Source organism: Saccopteryx leptura, chromosome 6 (genome assembly GCF_036850995.1).
Source record: "Saccopteryx leptura isolate mSacLep1 chromosome 6, mSacLep1_pri_phased_curated, whole genome shotgun sequence".
NCBI classification, from domain to species: Eukaryota; Metazoa; Chordata; class Mammalia; order Chiroptera; family Emballonuridae; genus Saccopteryx; species Saccopteryx leptura.
Genome location: NC_089508.1, coordinates 62,003,712 through 62,025,541, shown reverse-complemented (window position 1 = coordinate 62,025,541; position 21,830 = coordinate 62,003,712). Strand labels below are relative to the sequence as shown.

The 21,830-nt window shown below is 46.2% G+C and overlaps 1 protein-coding gene and 1 pseudogene across 1 annotated transcript in view; one reads left to right on the top strand and one right to left on the bottom strand.

Moving 5' to 3' along the window:
* Nucleotides 1–737: 737 nt before the first annotated feature.
* LOC136377074 (small ribosomal subunit protein eS24 pseudogene) lies at nt 738–1,195 on the bottom strand (annotated as a pseudogene).
* A 9,468-nt stretch (nt 1,196–10,663) lies between these two features.
* The window catches only part of CGNL1 (cingulin like 1), a 184,715-nt gene continuing 173,548 nt past the window's right edge, over nt 10,664–21,830 (top strand). Inside the window, exon 1 of the mRNA XM_066344509.1 lies at nt 10,664–10,809. The gene's annotated coding sequence lies outside the window, so the exon portion shown is untranslated. The remainder of the gene's footprint in view (nt 10,810–21,830) is intronic.

Below are 21,830 nucleotides of genomic sequence, written 5' to 3'. Positions count from 1 at the left end.
GACCAGGGATTGAATCCGCAACCTTGGTGTACTGGGAAATGCTCTAACCAACTGAACTTCGTGGCCAGGCCTCTTTTATATTTTCTAAAAATTTAGTAATGCTGTGAAACTATGCCAGGCATTGCATTAGAGCAGGGGTCCCCAAACTACGGCCCGAGGGCCACATGCGGCCCCCTGAGGCCATTTATCCGGCCCCCGCCACACTTCCGGAAAGGGCACCTCTTTCATTGGTGGTCAGTGAGAGGAGCATAGTTCCCATTGAAATACTGGTCAGTTTGTTGATTTAAATTTACTTGTCCTTTATTTTAAATATTGTATTCGTTCCCATTTTGTTTTTTTACTTTAAAATAAGATATGTGCAGTGTGCATAGGGATTTGTTCATAGTTTTTTTTATAGTCCGGCCCTCCAATGGTCTGAGGGACAGTGAACTGGCCCCCTGTGTAAAAAGTTTGGGGACCCCTGCATTAGAGTGTGGTATCCAGAGCTCCATTCTCTTTCTTGGGGCTTAAGAATGTTCTAAAATATTGTAAGGTGGGAATGTAGTTCCCAGAATCAAGAGAAAGGGAGTACGCAAAGATTCTGGCATGAATGGGCATCCCCCTCCTGAGTGGTGACCAGGCAAGGGGCTAACTTCAGAGGGAGGGGGGGAGGAACACCTGGCCAGTCCGGGGCAGGCTGCAGGGAGCCGCCTGGCTCCCACTGTGCTCCCTCAAGTCTCTCACAGTGGCCCTCAAAGCTATTTTTTAAAAATTCTTAGTTTATTAATCTTCTCATGAAACATCTGCACAATCACCACAGATAAAGCCACTGCAGACTCTTCACCAGCACCAACGTTGGCCTCTGCTGTCCCCCTGACTTGCTTCGTTCCGTTCTTGTGTTCCTCCCTCCGTTTCCTTGAGGTGTTCTTCTCACACAGGCCACTCCTTGCAAGTCCACGTTTGGGTTCATTTTTTCTTTGTATAACCCAAGGAATCATAAATCACGCGGAAGCCAGTTGTCTTACCACCACCAGAATGGGTTCTGAATCCAAATACAAAGGTGACATCTGGTGTACATTTTGGCTAGTATTCCCCAAATTTCTGTCTTAGGTACTGTCGCCTTCCCAGGGTCGAGGATGTCCATGACTGTTTGTTCCCACTGAAGTAGCCTATTGGTCATGAACTTCCTGGTCTAGATAGTAACGGTGTTGCTCATGATGGTGGCCGAGCTTCAAGCACCCTGGGGGGGGAGGAGAGCCCTCACATCTATTTTTCCTCATTCCTATTTGAATGTTTTTCCACACACACACGCACACGCACACGCACACACACACGCACACGCACACGCACACGCACACTCTTAGTCTCTACTCTCCATAGTTTAGAATGATATTTTCTAGTCCTCCAGAACAAATCCCACACGTAAGTCCGACATTGCCCAAATTTTTGGTCTAGGCCTAGAGACCTGCGAGTCTAGAGGCCTCTGAAACGGCCCCTCTGAGACCCCTTTCTCTGCTGCCTCGCACCCTGCACATCCCACCCTGCAAAGGAGAGGCAGAGCTGCAAAGAGCAGAAAGGGGGGATTAATACTGCATAGACATTGCCCTACTGTCACGTCAAGAGAGGAGATTTTCTCCGAGAGGATGCCGTCACTTTTGGAAAACTGATCTGGGGAACAGTGGTCTCTTTCCAGTCGCAACAGACAGTCTCTCAAAAAAGCAATTTGAGAATTTGTTATTGAGAAACTTAAGGTCTTATGAGAAATATATGATCAGAGCCAGGATCACAATCTTGGTTGCACATTAGAATCACCTGGGGGAACTTTTAAAATGCCCAAAACAGGATACCGGGGCCCACCTCTAGAGACTCTGTTTTAAGTGGCCTGGAATGGGACTACAGCAAAGCTATTATTCCAAGTTTCCCAGGTATTCAGCGCAGGGCTGAAGCTCTCGGTACAGAAGCAGGGCTGACTCATCCGTTAGACAATAGCACAGTGCCTGTGCACATGGTACACGTTCAGGGGCCCACAAAAATATGTAATTTCTTTTAAAAGTACAGGGGAACATGACTATTTCGGTGGAAGAACATGTTTTACTATATAATAGTAACATATTGCCTGACTGGTGGTAGCACAGTAGATAGAGCATGAACCCGGGATGCTGAGGACCCCAGTTCAAAACCCAAGGTGGCCAGCTTGAGCTTGTTGGCTTGAGCAGTGGTGCACCAGTTTGAGTGTGGGATCATCAATGTGACCCCAAGGTTGCTGGCTTAAGCCCAAGGTTAGAAGGTCACTGGTTTGAGCAAGGGGTCACTGGTTCAGTGTGGCCCCCACTCTCTGGTTAAGGCACATATGAGAAGCAATCGATGAACAACTAAGTGAAGCAACTACAAGTTGATGCTTCTCACACACACTCCTCCCTCTCTCAATCCTCTCCTCTCTCTCTCTCTAGAAAACACACATAAATTTCTTTATAGCAATGCATTTGTAAAATATAATTTTTAATATATTTTAAGAGGAAGGAACCCACAACACAAAAGTGCCCAGGCCCCATGAAGTCATAATGCAGTATTAAAGAGGCCAGGGTAAGGGTATGTCTTTGACTAACTGTAAATGGAATTACTCTGTTCACGTTAAGATAGTACACAGAAATGCGTCTGTGATATCTTCAATTTGCATTGGCAATAATGATGCCTAAATTTCTCTTTATCATGTCTGTCCATTACAGATGTTTCAGGGTTGTCTCTACTCAGTTTCAGTGAGCTACCTGTAAGTTTTGCTGCGTTGCCAGGGACAGTCTAAGACAGTGGTTCTCAACCTTTCTAATGCTGTGACCCCGCAATACAGTTCCTCATGTTGCGGTGACCCCAAACCAAAAAATAATTTTGGTGGCTACTTCATAACTGTAATTTTGCTACAGTTATGATTTGGAATGTAAATACCTGATATGCATTATGTATTTTCCGATGGCTTTAGGCGACCCCGCTGGGGTCGCGACCCACAGGTTGAGAACCGCTGGTCTATTTTTGAGTGTAGACTCTTCTACTTAAACATACAGTGTCACATTTGATTTGGAGCTGCTGCTCTGGTCCCTGTGGTTTGTCTGTTTGTTTGGGTGAGAGGCGGGGAGATGGTGAGGCAGACTCCACATGTGCCCTGCCTGGGATCTACCTGGCAACCCCATCTTAGTCCAATGCTGGAGCACTGAGCTATTTTTAGTGCCTGAGGCTGATGTGCTCCAGTGGAGCCCTCAGTGCCTGGGGCCACAGTCAAACCAATAGAGCCAGTGGCTGCAGGAGTGTAAGGGGTGGGGGTGGGGGAGAAGCAGATGGTCGCTTCCCCTGTGTGCCCTGACTGGTAATCGAACCCAGGGCGTCCATACACTGGGCCAACACTCTATCCACTGAGCCACTGGCCAACCTGTGGTTTCAAAGTCAGTGGATTGAAGGCCTCATAAATAAAGCAATGTTGGCCCTGAGCGAGAGGCCCGCACCAATTTGGGATTCTGCCTGGCCTATCCCCACCTCTGAAGCCCAGCTCAGCTCCTGCCCAGTCCTTTCTGTGGGCAGAGCTTCCTAAGGCTGAGTTACATAAACCTCTGCTGCCCCTTTTCCTTCTTTCCAAACCCATATTCAAAGTTTGTGCCATAGCCTGACCTATAGGGGTGCGGTGGATAACGCTGACCTAGAACCCTGAGGTTGCTGGTTCAAAATCCTGGGCTTGCCTGGTCAAGGTACACATGGGAGTTGATGCTTCCTGCTCCTCCCCTCTTCTCTCTCTCTCTTTTTAAACTTTTATTCATTTTACAGAGAAGAGAAAGAGAGAGTAGTGAGAGGGGGAGGGGTGGAGAAGCAGATGGGCACTTCTGTGTGCCCTGACTGGGAATTGAACCTGGGACATCCACACGCCAGGTTGACGCTCTACCACTGAGCCAACTAACTGGTCAGGGTCAAAAAAAAATTTTTTTTAAGTTTTATTTTTAATCTTGGAATTTTAACTATCCTGACTTTGGCCAAAGATGATAGAAAAGACAAGGCTTTTATATCCTGGAGCTGTTTCAACATAACTGGGGACACTTTGGGGATAATATTTAACAAACGCATCTTTGTTGAATTAGTCTCAATTGGTGACTTGGGGATGACTGAGGAGGAAGGACTGTAAACTTGTGCTGTTTCTAGATAATTCTTCCCTCAGCTTTGTCATTTCTCCTCTTGTTGTTCAGCCTCCAAACAAGTGGGCCAAGCTTTCAGAGAGTCCAGTTCTGTTTGGGTCCAACTGGTCCAAAAAATGTACACAAGAGACCTCTAACTCTGCTGGATCCCAAAGTTACTATTTCTTTGCCCCCTGATTTTTAAATCCATTGTACAAGTTGAAACAACTAGGGGATTCTTGAACTGTGCTGGTGCAACGGAGAGAGTGTTGACCCAGAACGCTGAGGTCACCTTCCAAACTCCAGGCACAACTGGTCAAGGCACATATGAGAAGCAATCAATGAAAAATTGAAATGAAGCAACTACAAGCTGATGCGCCTCACTCTCTCTTCTCTCACTAAAAAAAATTTTTTTTTTTTTTAAATAAGGTGCTTAAAAAATATAACAACGATGGGAAAGGTCTGTGGTATCTTTGTAGCTTACAGCAAGTCCAGGAAGGACGCCTGGAGTGGATCTCAGTCTTGTTTGCCCCCCCCCCCCCCCCGCCTTTTTTTAACTGAGAAATGTCACTCCTCTTTCAACATTTCCAACTACATGATAGGGATGTCCTACCTATAAGGCCAATAAAAAATAAAGTGATAGTTTCTTTATCTTCCTGTCTCCCACAGAATAAGAATATGTTAATGGTATGCTCAGTTTCATTACCTTCCTCCCTACTATAGACAAACACATTTGTTTTTCCAAAGGCTACTTAGGACCTTTAAGTAGTAATTAGGCCCCACCTATTTCCTGTGGGGTGCATGATTATCACCTCCCTTTACAGACCCTGGATCCAGGCCACAGAGAGATTAAGTTACTAGTCTAAGGCCACCGGTAAGTCTTTGTTTTTGTTTTTTTAAAATATTTTATTTATTGATTTTCAGAGAGGAGGTGGGGATAGAGAGGAGAGGGGAGGAACAGGAAGCATCAACTCATAGTAGTTACTTGTCCTATGTGCCTTGCCCTGGCAAGCGCAGTTTCCACCTGTGACCTCAGCATTCCGGATCCACGCTTTATACGCTCTATACACTGCACCCCCACAGGTCAGGCTGCAAGTCTTGGTTAGAAATCAGATACATTGGGCCATTCCCTGCTCTGGCCATAGGACCTAAGCTCAGAACTTGTTTCCAGTGGCATTTTCTGATGATGCCTGTGTGCACTGACTAGCATGTGTTTGCTCATTCATTCATCAGACATTCACTGAACACTGGCTAAGTGCTGGTGGCTTGAGAAGCCACCAGCTGCCGTAGGTTGTAGGAGGCAGGGCCCGAAGGAACCACATGCACTGTGACAGCGTGGGCAGTGGACAAGTTGTAGCTGCCAGGACGGCTCCGTGCAAACTCGGCATCATTTAGTGCTGACAGTTTCCCACCGCAAGTGAGCACTTTGGCAGCTGGGAGCCCCCTCAGTCTGGGAGCAGGGTGGGGAGTGTAACCCGTAGGGGCAACCTTGCTAGAGCCTCGGGGGTAATATTACTCCAGCCCTGTCCTCTGTGCTGTTAGTCCTTGGGAGCATTCAGCAGCTCTTCAAGAGGCCCCTTTGCATGGAGTAGCAATCTGTTACACACCCTAGTGAGGGCTTCCTCCTCCCTGTCTCCCTCTTCCTGTTGCTGCTTCTGCCCAGAGATCTCCAGCTAAATACACTACCTGCCCCACATCCTGTCGCAGGCTCTGCTTATAGGGCAGTGTAAACGATGGCAGCCTCTTTCAAAGGTTCCAACCAAGAGACCTCTTTCCATGCGCCCTTCCCAATCCCGTATTACTTCCCAAACCCAATTCTTCACTTCAACCAGGTAAACTACTGAACTAGTTTTGGCTTTGTTCACTACCTTCTGGTTCCTGCCTTGTGTGTCTGACCACCTCTTCCATGAATGCCCTTCTAACTCAACCAGTTTCCTGCGTTCACTGAGTCACAGTGTGAGCCACCGGAAGTGTCCCAGGATGCAGCTTCCCCTCTATGGCCCTGCTATATTCCGCATCCTCCCCTGACTTGTATGCTGCTTACATCATAGCATTTCTCTATTTCTGCACCATATGTATACAAAATCCAGTGGAGAAAATAGGTGATTTTTCTCTCCATTTCCTCCTGAAAATTTCTTTTCCGGTAAGTCGCTGGCAATTGACTAAACAAACAAACAAACAAACAAACCCATACAGGCTCAGTATAACAACAGTCAAGGGAGCAGAACTTATATGCTTCAAAATTTTAGATGTTTGGCCCTGGCCGGTTGGCTCAGCGGTAGAGCGTCGGCCTGGCGTGCAGGGGACCGGGGTTCGATTCCCGGCCAGGGCACATAGGAGAAGCGCCCATTTGCTTCTCCACCCCCGCTCCTTCCTCTCTGTCTCTCTCTTCCCCTCCCGCAGCCGAGGCTCCATTGGAGCAAAGATGGCCTGGGCGCGCTGGGGATGGCTCCTTGGCCTCTGCCCCAGGCGCTAGAGTGGCTCTGGTTGTGGCAGAGCGACGCCCCAGAGGGGCAGAGCATCGCCCTGGTGGACGTGCCGGGTGGATCCCGATCGGGCGCATGCGGGAGTCTGTCTGACTGTCTCTCCCCGTTTCCGGCTTCAGAAAAATACAAAAAAAAAAAAAAAAATTAGATGTTTTGTCTTGAGCAGGGTGGTGTTTACTTTAGGTTAAGGTTGAAGCAGCTTGAGCCTGCATTTTGACAAATCAGCATCAAAAGCAATTTCTCTGATAAACTAATCTCCACTCTGCTTTTCTCCTTGCCCCCAAAGACTCCTCTTATTTTTGTATCAGCAAAATATCTGCCTGGAAGTAGAAGCAATTGCTGATTAAATGCTTTTTAGATAGTTAACAAGTGACTACATTCTGCAGCTCCTTGTGTGAGAGTCCACAGGAGAAGGCGACTAGTGACTCTGGGCTTTCCTGCTGGCTCTCACGTACCCTTCTCCTCCCTCATCTGGTGCCTCTGCTTCCTCAGCCCCAAGTGAGGGCACTTCCCTCTGCTGTCCTGGCACCTGGTCCAGCCCTGGACTCCTTGGCCCTCCACCTGGGTAATGCCCATATCTGGCCCTATACCTTCCAACCCTCATCCCCTGCTACCTGGGGCCATTGCCACTGAAAAGGGCCATCATCACCGCACACTTCTCAGAAATTTCAGCAGCTCCTATGACAAATCATCCCAATATCTGGGGCTCTAAGCCACCAGCCTGGAAACCTTAGCTGTGTCTTTACCCTCTCCACTCCCTCACTACTCATATTTAGTCCTCAGGTCCTAGGGGTCTTCTTTAGAAATTTCTTACTTCCCCTTCCCTTCCTACTGCAATCCCTCCTCATCAGTTTGCTGGCTCCTGGGCTGTAGGTTTCTGCCATCCCAGGTCGCCAGAGCCATTTAAGTGCCCTCTGAAGGATACAGTTCCATTCAAACCATTTTGAGGTGTTCAAGTATTACTCTTTTAGCTTCCTCACTTTGATATTAGATGCTTTTTTCACCATCTGTCCTTGTCCCCATTTCTAGTATAAACCCCATGACACCCTGCAAGCAGTTTCCATTCAGTAAAGCTGAACCAGTCTCTGAACTCTGTTCACCTTAAATGTCCTCCTGGATACACCAGCACCTACATCCAATATTGCTAGAATAGCTCAATTCCACTTCCTCTAAAAAGACTCCTTTGACCATTTCTGCTTCCCTTGTCTCCTTAAGTAGTGTTCCCCATCACTATATTCCTTTAAATTTATTTAGTTATCTTGTTTATTTATTTAGGAATCATTGACATATAACAGTTTTAGGCATACAACATAATGATCTCTCCCCTTCCCTCTCCCCCTTCTCTACCTCTTCCTCTCCCACAGCCAGTGGCTTGATTGGTTCAAGCATCAGCCCTGGGCACTGAGGATAGCTTGGTTGGTCTGAACACATCAGCCTCAGGTTCTAAAAATAGCTTGGTTGATTTGAGCATTGGCCCCAGACAGGGATTGCCGTGTGGATCCTGGTCTGGGCACCTGTGGAAGTCTGTCTCACTATCTCCCCTCCTTTCACTTAAAAAAAAGAAAAAAGATTTTATTTATTGATTTTACCAAGAGAGGAGTAGGGGAGCAAGAAGGTTCAACTCATAGTTGCTTCACTTTAGTTGTTCATTGGTTGCCTGTAGTATGCGCCTTGACCCAGCAAACCCAGGGTTTTGAACCAGCGACCTCAGCATTTCAGGTCAATACTCTATCCACTGAGCCACCACAGGTCAGGTCAATATTTGTATATATTGTGCAATGATCACCACAATAAGTCCATTTAGCATCCAATTATAAAGATCTTTTGTTTCTTGTGATGAGAACTTTTCAGATCTCTCTTAGCAACTTTCAAATTTGTGATAACCATAATCACCATGCTGTATATTACATTCCCATGATTTATTTATTTTAAAACTGGAAGTTAGTACCTTTTGACCTCCTTTACCCATTTCTCCTACCCCCACCCTTGCCTCTTGCAACTACTAATCTGTTCTCTGTATCTATGAGCTTTTTTTGTTTGTTTTTTTAGATTCTACATATAAGTGAGATCATATGGTATTTGTCTTCCTGACTTATTTCTCTTAGCAAATACTCTCAATGTTCATCTAGGTCCCAAATAACATGACTCCCTTCTCTTTTTTCTGGCTGAACAGTATTCCATTATAGTCCCCTCCCCCCGTTTTTAGCTCACGTGCGAGAAAGAGAGAAAGACAGAGATAGAGAAAGGGAGAGAGATGAGAAGCATCAATTTGTAGTTGTAGCACATTAGTTGTTCATTGATTGCTTCTCCTATGTGCCTTGACCCGGGGGGCTCAAGCCAGTGACCTTTGGGCTCAAGCAAGTGACCATGGGATCCTGTTAATGATCACACACTCAAGCTGGTGACTCCACACTCAAGTTCTTGAGCATGTGCTCAAGCCAGTGACCTTGGGGTTTCGAACCTGGGACCTCAGCACCCCAGATCAATGCTCTATTCACTGTGCCTCCATTGGTCAGGCTATATCACAGTTTCTTTTTCTATTCTCCCACTGATGGACACTGAGGTTGCTTCCATATCTTGGATATTGTAAGTAATGCTGCAACGAATATACACATTTTTGAGTTAGTGTTTTATTTTCTTTGGATAAATCCAGAAGTGGAATTGCTGGATCATATGGCAGTTCTTTTTAACTTTTTGTGGAAACTCCATACTGTTTTCTATAGTGGCTGCACCAATTTACATTCCCACAAGTGTTCCCTTTTCTCCACATCTTCCCAAACACTTGTTATTTCTGGTGTTTTTGGTAATAGCAATTCTAACAGATGTGAGGTGATATTTTATTGTAGTTGTGATTTTCCTGATTAGGGATGCTGAGCACCTTTTCATGTACTTGTTGGCCATCTGTACATTTTCTTTGGAAAAATGTCCATTCTGTTACTCTGCCCATTTTTAAACTGGAGCTTTTGGGTTTTTTGTTTTTTTTTTACATAGAGTTGTATGAGTTCTTTATATATTTTGTATATTAACCCCTTATCAGATATATGATTTACAAATATTTTCTCTCTTTCACTATTACTTTTTAAAGTCTTTATATTGCTATTTTAAGTTATTGAATTTTCAAGTGACTATTTCAATCACTATGTCAACAGCATTTACTTGTGAAGTCCAGGTTGTGTGACATTTCCATGTTTTTTTTTTGTTTTCTGGCAATCTTTACAACCTGGTGGGGTAGGTATCCTGCTCCTCATTTCACAGAGGAAAGGAAAAGGCTTTTGCTAAAACTCTTAACAGGGGGTCAGCAGCATTCTGCAGTTTCCATTGCAATGGGCCTAAACCAGATCTAGGAATCTGGTTTCTAATCCCAGCCAGTATTACCGTCAGCAGTGTGGACTTGGGCCCCTCACTCCGTGTCCTAACAGGCACAGACATTTATTACTGTTAAATTGTAAGTGGCGGCTATCATTTTGTATCTCTCCACCAGTGTCTAGACATAGTAGGTGCTCACTAAATATTTGTAGATTTATTTGTGGTAAAAGAAAAGTTATACCTTAAGTTTCCGACTAGTTAGGGAGAAAAAGTCTGCACGGAAGGGTAAAGCAAAAACTGGGCTCAGAGGCTGTGGGGGAGAGACAGGAGGGGGTGGGAGTGCGAAATAGAGAAGGCTTCCTGGAGATGGGGAATTTGGAAAGGCAGGTTTGGAGGAGAAAAACAGCCGATGGCGGGGAGGGGTAGGTAGGTGGAAGGTATTCCGATCTGGGGAAAGGTGAGGACAAAGCGTGCTGGAGAGGAGTGTGAGGCTTGAATGAGAGGGGGAAGAGGCGCTGGCCAGGGGCGGAGGGAGGGCGCGCGCGGGCCAACCCGGGTGGGGCCGGTGGAGGGGTGCCTGGGGAAACGTGCCCGAGGGGCGGGTGGCAGTGACGGGAAGTGGCTGCCAAGGGAGGGCCGGGCAGGAGCGGGTGGGGCGGTCTGCTGGAGAAGGGGCGTCGGGGCGCTGGACTACCTCTGCTTGGGCCGCAAGGCCGGCGGCCACGGGGGCAGGTCTCGCCCCTGCCCGGCCCCCGGCCCCTCCTTCCCGGGGGCGGGCGGCGGGGGGGCGTGGCTCGGGCTGGCCGGGCCTCCTGGTGGCGCCGCGGACAGTGCACTCGGCCCGGCTCTGCTGGCTGCGGCGGGAGCGGGACCTGGAGACCCCGGCGGCGGTAAGTGAGCCGGGTGCGGAGACGGGCCGGGTGTGTGCGCTGACCCAGCCCCGGGGAGCCGAGATGTCTCCGCGGGCGGCGGGACTTGGAGAGGCTCGGGCTCTGCCAGGTGCGCCGCGCTCAGCCCGCGCGTCCGGCCTTGGAGCACCGCGCAGTGCCCGCTGCCCCGCGCGGCTCCCGCGGCTGGAAGGTGCACTGCTGGCGCGCGCCCGCCGCGCCCCGCCGGGGGACGGGCGAAACATATGGTGGGCATTCCGGGGACCCCCGCAGCGGGGCCGGGGAGAGGGTCTCAGGATTTCCCTTTAGTGAAGAGGGCCTGGCAGCCTTCGCACCCCTACTTTGACTCTCGGGGTGAATGACAGCCAGGAGGGAGCCACGGTTCCCTTGGGTCCCAAACGGAGCACCTCAGCCCCTGTCCTACCCTGTTTTATTTAATTTCCCGGCGTGCTCGTCCAGACCATCCCTTAAAAAGGGCTTGTGGCCGCCTCTCCCTCGCCTTCCGAGTCCCGGCAAGTCGACCCTGAACGCCCCCGCCTCAGTTACAGCACATATCCTAGCTTTCCAAGGGACTTTTGCACGTTGCATCACTGTTTGGCCTGTAGGCAGGTGCTTGGCTGTCATGTTGGATGGAGTTAGTTACACAGGATCTTATTAAAACTTTGTATATTTACTATGTGTGTATTTCCTCACCTCAAGGGTGCATCACCTTTCCAGCTCTGCTCAGACAGGTTGGGAATGATTTGGGGGCACTGGCTCTCAAATTTGGCTGAACATATAGTGAGTGAGTTTGTACGGATACAGATGGCTAGATCCCCACCTGATACAGATCTTGATTCATGTGGGCGCAGCCTGGGCAATGGAATATAAAAAGCTGGTGATTGTAAAGCCCCGCCACATTGGAGAAGCTCGGCTCTGGGGAAGCTTGCTCCCACAGCCACTTTTTGAACTACTAAAGGTTAACCTTAATACAGAACTCCTCTTAGGCACTGTTCTTTTTTCCCCCCTTACTTTTCCTTCAGACTTGCTCACTGAAAACACAGCCCTGCTCAGGCACTCTTGGCGCTGTAGTCCACCTGAACAGCCTCTGATGGTTGGTGCATTCCAACTTTAGACTGCAGATGGTGCTTTTTTCCTGGAGTTCCCTTTGTTTCTACCTCTCCACTTACAGTAAATATTGCCTGGGCACTTTCTGCCAAGGAGGTGGCAGTATAGGAATTGAAGCCATGATGTCCTTGGCAAGGGTCAAGGTTATCATGCGGGGTTGCCTTATTCAGAGGAAACCAAGTAATAGTTTGACTTGGCCTGTTTGGAAAGTATTTCAGATTAAAAGGAGGAAAAAGACTTGAGGACTCCATCAGCTTTTGGAGACCCTCGGCCACAGAGAATGATTTTGCATAGATGTGGGGAATTTTCCTTGAAGAAAGCAAGCTAACAAGGTTCCTGAGGTTTATATTGTGTTAATGTGTGTGCATCTGTGGTTAAGCTTTATTCTCACTGTGTGATTAAGCCCAGCAGATGTAACACAGTATACAGGTTGGGGCAAAAGTAGGTTTACAGTTGTTCATATGGGAAATAATATAATAATAAATAAGAATAAACTCGGTGGTTTGTGTACTCACAACTGTAAATCTACCCTTGCCCCACCCTATATATTTCTTATTGATAGAATAATATTTGAATTGGAGAATTAGTGCTTTATAGTAGTACGGCACATCTGAGGTGAGACTTTAGCCACTTGTCAAAGGATCTTTTTAAAAAAAAATTATTTACTAATTTTAATTTTTTTTTTTTAGAGAGAGAGTAAGGAGGGAAAGAGAGAGAGGAACATCGATCCATTGTTTCATTGTTCCATCTATTTATGCATTCATTGGTTGATTCTTGTGTGGGCCCTGACTGACTGGGGTTGAACCCACAACAGTGGAGCATTGGAACAATGCTCCTACCAACTGAGCAACTTGGTCAGGATGTCAGATGACCTTAAAAATAATAGAGTGGCCTTGGCCGGTGGCTCAGTGGATAGAGTGTCAGCCTGGCGTATGGGTGTCCTGGGTTTGATTCCTGGTCAGGGCACACAGGAGAAGCAAACATCTGCTTCTCTCCACCTCCTTTTGCCCTTTCTCTTCCTCTTCTCCTCCTGCAACCAGTGGCTTGGTTGGTTTGAGCGTTGGCCCCGGACACTGAGGTTGGCTCAGCTGGTCTGAGCAGGTCAGCTTCAGTTGCTAAAAATAGCTAGGTACTTGAGCATCGGCCCCAAATGAAGCATCTCCCCTCCTCTCACCTAAAAAGAGAAAGAAAGAAAGAAAAAGATAGGGTAATAGGACTAAGAAAAAGTTGAATATGTGTATGCATTGATTGTACATGTATAATAAACAATACGTGAAATATATAATATATATACTGAATTTGATCATATGTATTTTATTAAGGAAGTGTGTTTTCAGAGTCAGTGTTATTGTTGTGACAATCTCTTGGGATCTTGGTTAATTTTCTGTTATACCTAACTTGATGTTTGTATTAGATTCCCACCTGGGTCTACGGCCATACCACCCTGAACGCGCCCGATCTCGTCTGATCTCGGAAGCTAAGCAGGGTCGGGCCTGGTTAGTACTTGGATGGGAGATTCCTACCTGGATGTTGCTAGCTGGCCACAAACCAGTGGATTTAATTTTTGCTTGGGTGCTGGCCCTCTGTGTTGCAACAGAATGCCCTCCAGAGGAGAAGGACTGTTTGTGTCATTTCTAGCATCTAACATGAATCAAAAGAACATGGTTTTTGAAAAATTAAAATTATGGAGTTTTGCCCCAGGTTTGTTTGTTTTTTCTTTTTCCCACCTTTTACCATTGTGCCCTGCGCCTATGGCTGTATCTAATTGCTGGAAGTGGGGCCACTGTAGGAGTGCTCTTAATTGTCTTGGCTTGAGATTGGAGGTTATGTGGAGTGCATGGTCTCACAGGGTGGCCCCTGGCCCAAATCCTTAACCTTTGGGGAACAAGACCATATGGAAAGTGTTTTCCTACTGTTCGGCTCCTTCCTTCCTTCCTTCCTTCCTTCCTCCCTCCCTCTCTCCCTCCTTTCTTTCCTTTCTCGCTACCTTTCTCTTTCTCTTTAATTTTTTTTTTTTTTTGGACCACACCAACAAAATGAAGCCATGTTATTGAACAGTTTAATAATTTGCTAGTCTCGTCTCCATTTGGAGGGGACATGTTTATTTGAGGATGCTGTTGAACTCTTGGTCTCTGAAAAGTTGCACCCGAACAGCAATAGTTACACTGTGAATATAATAGTATATTTTGGAAAAAAGAAAGAAAAAGTGTATGTAAATATGGATCTGAAAAGATTTATTGAAACATTTCTCGCTCCAGGGTAGCAGCTCTAATATTTTAAAGTGATTAGAAGAACATATAGGAAGAAGAAAGAGTCATAAGAGGCTTCTTCATTTAGAGAAAAGGGTGTACAGCACTCAGAAGAGTGATCTTTGATTCATGTTAAGAAGAGACTGTTTTATTGGCTTCCTTTATTTCTTCAAGTAGGGCCAGTGAATGTGGTACCAATGGGGTGGGGGGTGGTCCAAAAAATTTAATGGCTTCCTTAACTCCCTTTCCCTCGGAAATCCACTTCTTTAAGAGATGCTATTGACGTTTTTTAAAAAACACAACTGATTTTATACTTTTCCTTTCTTTTCCTCTTCTGACCCTGGCAGTAAAGGGCATTGAAATGGCTAGAGGTTGGCATCACAGCAGAAAAACAAAGTTCGAGAGAAATTGAAAATTGAGTAATTTTCTCTGAATGACCAAGCGCTTACTTGATTCTGTCATGTGACATTGCTGTTATCAAGAAACAAGTTATGACATGAAAACTCTGAAAATGGAAAAGGAAAGAAAAAGGATTTGATGGAAATAGCAGCAAGGTCTACTGGCTTTCTCATAGCGTAAGCTTATTGGGGTTTTCAGTCAAAAGCCACAGAACAACCCCCATTATCTTCTTCATGTATTGTTCTCCATCCCCCGCACCACTACCCCTGGGCGAGAGAGTGCTTCATTTTAAATTCACCAAGTGGTGTTGTTTTATTTTTTTATTCACTCATTTAGCAAATTCTTTCAAAGTCCCCACCCCTGGCAAAGCTCTGTATTCCTTCAGGAATTCTTGGTAAATAGTGTATAGTCCCTGACTTCCAGAGCTTGCAGTCAGTTGGGTTATAGTAAGTTGGGGTCTCTCAGAATCAAGATGAGCACAGAAAACTGTGGGGGTAGCTAGATACTACCTGGCTAGTCTCACCTGGATAGATACCTACTCAATTCATTGGCACAAAAAAAGCTTCGCTCCAGTTTAAATTAGAATTTATTTTAAAACATCACTTTAGTTGTTCATTGATTGCTTCTCAAGTGTGCCTTGACTGGGGGGCTCCAGCTGAGCCAGTGACTTCTTGCTCAAGCCAGCGACTTCGGGGCTCAAACCAGTGACTCTAGGATTATGTTGGTGATCCTGTGCTCAAGCCGGCAACCCTGTGCTCAAGCTGGTGAGCTGTGCTCAAACTGGTGACTTTGGGGTTTTGAACCTGGGTACTCAGCATCCTAGGTCAATGCTTTATTCACTGTGCCACCACTGGTCAGGTTCTACATTAAGTTTTTTTGTGTGTGTGTGTGACAGAGACAGAGGACGGATAGGCAGGAAGGGAGAGAGATGAGAAGCATCAGTTCTTCGTTGTGGCACCTTAGTTGTTCATTGATTGATTTCTCATATGTGCCTTGACCAAGGGGGCTACAGCAGACAGAGTGACCCCTTGCTCAAGCCAGCAACCTTGGGCTCAAACTGGTGAGCGTTGCTCAAACCAGATGAGTCCGCGCTCAAGCTGGTGACCTTGGAGAACCTGGGTCCTCCACATCCCAGTCCTACGCTCTATCCACTGTGCCACCACTTGGTCAGGCTCTAGGTTAAGTTTTAAAGGACTGATTTCAGATACTTTTATGACAGGAGGGGGAAGGGTAAAGAGAAGTGAGAAGCGAAGAAAGAGGAGGCCAGATTCAGGCAGATGCATTTTGCTCAAGAGGTATGTACTTAACCAAGTTGTGCAAGGGTAGACCACTTGGGGCTGGGAAGCGGGTGGAGGATGGCTGGATCTATTTTTGGCAAATAGTAACTGGCAAAGTAAGCTTAGTTAGCAGTGGCTGCCTCTGCGACAGAGCCCTGAGGACAGAACAAAATACCATGTTAAAGCAGAGCTGTGGTACTTTTAATTTTTTTAAATTTTATTTATTTATTTATTTAAACATTGATTTGTCATTCTACTTATACAGTACATACCGTCATTGGTTGAACCCTGTATATGCCCTGACTTGGGATTGAACCAGCAACCTTGGCACGTCAGGACAACACTCTAACCCTACTGCGCTACCTGGCCGGGGTAGCTGTGGTACTTTTTAGAGCAGGTGGTTTGGATTATGTTTATGACTCCATCCAGTGTGCAGACATTCATTCTCTAGTCTAAATGTTGTCATTTTAGCTCAAGTTTCCTTGGACAGACTGAAAACTGAACTTCACACTGTTTTTCCTTTGGGACGGTGATTTCCAAATAGCTGACCCACAGGGCTAATAACCCCAGGGTTAGATGAGTCGTTACCATTTGTTTATTGACTGCTTTTCAAGTGCCAGGTTGTGTGCTCGGCACTTGTCTTCCATTCTCTGAATCAGTGTTTCCGAGAAGCAGGTGGCAGTGGACTCACTTTACAGATGAGGAAACTGAGGCCCAGAGAGGAGCTGAAATGTTGTAGTCACTCACAGAGCTCAGAAGTGGCAGAGTTGAGGGTTGAGAGTGCTTGGGTCTGTCTAATAAAAAGCTAAGTTCTGCCTGACCAGAAGGTGGCACAGTGGATAGAGCATCGTCCTGGGATGCTGAGGACCTAGGTTCGAAACCCTGATGTTGCTGGTTTGAGCACGGGCTCACCAGCTTGAGAGCAGGGTAGCTGGCTTGAGTGTGGGATCATAGACATGACCCTGTGGTCTCTGGCTTGAACCCCAAGGTCGCTGGCTTGAGCAGGGGGTCACTCCCTCAGCTGGAGACCCTAGCTCAAGGCACGTATGAGAAAGTAATCAATGAACAACTAAGGTGCCACAATGAAGAAATGATGCTTCTCATCTACTCCCTTCCTGTCTGTCACCCCCTTAAAAAAATAAAAATATAAAACAAATAAAAAATGAAAAGTTCTTTCCACCGCTCCTTGTTCCTCTTAAGCAGAATTAAGAAATGAATATTCATTGCCTGCTTTCCTGACCTCACAGTCCTTAGGTTTGGGTGACTTGCTGTTTTCCTCTACCAGAGGATGTTTAATATTAGACTGAAAATCACCTGTGGGCTTGTCATCCCAAGGACATTTTATAAAATCCTACTTTCTGTTTGTTTTTTTGTTTTTTTGTTTGTTTTTAATGTACAGGCTGTTCAGAAAGGCTCTGAATGGATCCCAAATCCTAGGAAATAACATACAGTATCTTCATATTTCTTCAAGTTCTGCAAACCTCTGAATTTCTGTAGGTAATTGGTTGTTGGGGAAGTGATTAAAAACAAAATTGAATGTTAAACATTGTGGAGCAAAACCAAGCTGTGCATGTTCGATTCCTATTTATGTGGTACTTGAGTTGAAACCAAAATGTTGCTGCATAGTAATTACCTCAAGCTCTTAAAATTACAGGTAGGAAGGGCTTCGAGGCCGAATGGAGCAGTAATTACTAAAGATGAGTTTCAGACAGGGTTACTGAATGCGTGTTCATTACTCTGATGGGCTACAGCTCTTCTGAGAAGGATCAGCCCCAGGGAACATTTCCATGGCACTCAGGGGAGGGTCCTTGTGGAGTTTGAGTGTTTGGGATTAGAGCACAGGTCCTTGTCAGGCATGTGGACTCTTTCTGCCAGTCTTTGTTTGTAGGGTGGAGTTTATTCCCAGCCACCCAATCACAGGGATCTCTGTTTGCTTAGGTAGAGTCCATAATGGTTCAGGCTGTTGTTGCTTTGTAGTTTTTATTATTATTTTTTTAGGTCTATAAAGGCCCTTTATTAATAATAATCTTTTACTGTTGCTTGTTGCTTTGCTAGAGGACCGAGGCAAGGTGACCAAGACTTTCTAGTTTGACTTCAGTAATTTTCTTGGTTTTTACACCTGACTCCCCCTGCCTTTCTATCCTTGTAGTTTTTAGCATTTGAAACAGGCACTCTGTTCTTCCTTGAAAATTTGGAGTCCATTCAGGGAAGAGTACTTACTGTGACCACGACTCCTCCCAGGGATCCTGTGGTCCTGTGACATGGCGCTGGTGTTAGTCTCAGTTTCCAGGTGGGGATCTTGGTGAGGTTTGGAGTCCATAGTAAGCGGGAGTTTGGAAATTCCAGCGCAGACCTTCAGACTCTAGTTAGCTGCCCTCTTTTGATTTTATGACAAAGGAAAAAGAAATGGCCCCCTCTTCAAAGTCACGAAGAGGTTCTAGTATATCTTATGAACTACTCTATATTGTTGAGCTTCATTGTAGCTGTATCAATAGTTTATGTTTTTTAAATTTGATTCTTCACCATTTTTGCCTATGTGGTTTTTATTCTCCTTATTAAGAACAGTGACTTACTCTGCATTGCACAGCAGCAGCTGAAAAGTCGATTACTTTCTCCCCTTGCCCTAATCAAATACCAAAACCCCGGAAAGTTTACTGAGAGTGGTGATTACAGTGGAAGCTTTACGAGTTGGAGAGGAACTGATAGAGAAAGAATGAAAGGAGAGATAACAGAGAATAGTTTGCAAAGGGACTGCAGGGTAGAGTTTACCAAATTTAAGATTTATTTACTCGTGAGTTTCAGGTTTGGGGCTTGAGCACCTTTGTTCCAGTCAAGCCAAATCAGCTCAGCTCTGTCTGTACTGCCCTGAGCCACCTGCAAGCGGTTGTTTTGGGTTTTTTCTGTGGGGGAGAAAGGGGATGGGTAGGTAGTGGGGGTTGGGTATAGGGTGGGAGAGAGGAAGTAGAGGGGTGTGTGCAGGAGGATGGGATTAGAGCCATTGCTTACCTGGTTCTTCATGTCTGGTCTGCTCAGGGCATGACCACCTGGCACTACCTGCACTGAGTCCAGCTTTCTGGGTGTGAGGCAGCTGAGTGGGGTACAAAACAGAAAGCAGGTCACAAATCTTCCAGGGCACGCACTTCTAACTCTGTCTGAGAGCTTTTAACCTAGCAATTCTGTGGGGTTGGTGCTGTCGTGAACCCACTTTATGTGTGAGCGAAACAAGGTCATGAGAAATTGGGTAACTTGTCAAAGTTGTGCAGCTTTCCAAATGGTAGGACCTAAGGTTCAGACTTGTCTGGCTCTGAGTTGTGCTGTTGACAACTTAGATGGCCTCTTTGTACCCAGAGCTCTGGTGCTGCACTGGCTCTTCATCCATTCTCTCAATTTACCCACTATTTCATTTCTTTCTTTCTTTCTTTTTTAAGTGAGAAGTGGGGAGATAGACTCCCGCAGGCACCCCGACTGGGATCCACCCAGCAACCTCTGTCTGGGGCCAGTGCTCGAATCATCTTGAGCTATCCTCAGTGACAGGGCGGACGCTTGAACCAGTTGAGCCACTGGCTGTGAGAGGGGAGGAGGGAGAAAAGGGGGAGAGAGAAGTAGCTGGTTGCTTCTCCTGTGTGCCCTGACCGGGAATCAAACCTGGGATGTCCATAAATAGGTCCAGCACGCTATCCACTGAACCAACTGGCCAGGGCCCACTATTTCATTTCTTCCACAAATTATTGACTGCTCATCTGTGCCTTTATCTCAGCAATTAGAAGACCATCAGTTCCCTTTGCTACACGTCTGAACTCCCACAAATATATGAACCTAGAAAGAGGACGATCTCCCCGCTGATCTTGTATCCCTGTGTCTAGCAGAAAATAGGTGCTCAACAAAGTTTCGTGGAAGGAAGGATGGAAGTCAGCCGGTGTTTTGAAATTTGACATCTTTGCATTTGGTCTCTCTGTCTCTCTTTGGCAGCCACAGTGATTTCTAAACAGAAAAACAGATGAGGGCTAAGAAGGCTAAGAGTGAGGGGGGAATGTTTCACAAAAACAATCAGAGAAAATTCTTGATAAAAACATGTTTTCAAAAGTGTACCGTAATTTCAAGCTCTCATGGCCAGTGTGTGTTTGTGCTTAAAACATCTATTATTTGAAGGTCATGCCGACCCCCAGCCTGCAGGTTATTGTGAGAAAAGGAGTCCTTTCAGACTTCCTGGCATCCTTGGGACTGTTCTTGTCAGCAGAGCATGTTTTCTTTGGAGTTAAGGACCAAACATTGGAGGCTTCAAGCCCACCTGCCATCCATTTTCCTAGGGCCAGGTGTGGTTTAACATTGAAATACAGGAGCTGGTAGAAACCAGTCGTTCTTTCTTGTGTTCTCATTCTTTCTTCACACCATAGAGCAGGAGTCTCAAACTCGCGGCCTGCGGGCCGCATGCGGCCCGCCGAGCAATTTTGTGCGGCCCGCAGACTAATCCACGAAGTTCAAAATATTTTGGATAAAATTAAGTAAGCCTAGGGACCTACTTGTATTTTTCATTTCTCTAGCATCCTAGCTAGATATTAGCTTAGTTAACAGCAGTTGTGATGCGAACTACAGTTTCTGGTCGTTTTGTGACACTGAGTAAACTGCATGTACGATTGTGCTTGTTGTACTGATTTTTTTTTGTTTTCGACTGCAGTGAGAAAAGTGTTTGTAACAGTTGCCTTTTGTAGACCTAGTGCGGCCCGCCGAACGGCTGTGATCTTGCTCTGCGGCCCACATGCTGAGTTGAGTTTGAGACCCCTGCCATAGAGTAATAGCGTTGGGGTCTCACCTGTTTGGATTGGAGGCCACATTTGCCCATCACTAGAGCGTGGTGGTTTGGGCAGGTCCCTCTTCCGTTTCAGATTTGTCATCTGTAAAATGGGAATGTAGTGCTTATCTCATCGAGTTACTGGGGCCACATCTCTTTGACATAGGATAGAGACTCTCAAATGGAGGTTGCAATGGGGGACACTTGGCAATATCTGGAGACATTCTTGGTTGTCATGACTGTGGGTGGTGGTGACTGCTGGCATCTAGTTGGTAGCGGCCAGGGCTGCTGCTTACTTACAGTGTACAGGACAGCCCCACAATGATGATCTAGCCCTCGCTGTCAGTGGTGCTGAGGCCAAGAGCCCTGGTGAGGCGGGACCTGGAATAGTGGTGGTTGTTTTTAGCATCTGTCATCTAACCAAGCTGTTGGCTAGTGACAAAGGGCCCTTCTTTCTTTACTAGAGTGGGAGATGGAATTTAACTTTTTAAAACATATTTTCAAAAACTTTTATTCATTTGAGAGAGAGAGAGAGAAGGAGGGAGGAGCAGGAAGCATCAACTCCCATGTGTGCCTTGACTGGGCAAGCTCTACGTTTCAAACTGGTCATCTCAGCGTTCCAGATTGACGCTCTATCCACTGTGCCACCACAGGTCAGGCGGGCCTGGAATTTAACTTTTTATTGATTCTTCTGGGTTACCCCACAGAAGCCCCTGATATAAAGGAAGAGCTACTTTCCTCTCCATGGAGCGCACCTTAACTTCATTTGTAATTGCTTGCATCTATTTACATATAAATAACTTAATTTACATGTAAATTATATACTAAAGAAACATCACAGAGGGTAGTTAAACCTGGCAGATTACAGAGTTGGGCCTAGAGTAGAAAGAAGCCAGACTCCTGCACTGGGCCTGTGGCCTGTGGCCTGCGGCTGGTTACAGACTGTGTGAAGCTTGCTTTTCTCCTAGGAGGTAAAAGGACAGGCATGTTGTTTCCAGGACAAATACATTAAAGCCGCACATGTGAAGTGACCTCTATAGACGTGAAGATAGCTGTGCACATGTGATTCCTAAGGTGTGCCTTTTTTTATTTTTATTTTAATTTAATTTTATTTATTCATTTTAGAAAGGAGAGAGAGAGAGGAGACAGAGAGAGAGAAGGGGGAGGAGCAGGAAGCATCAACTCCCATATGTGCCTTGACCA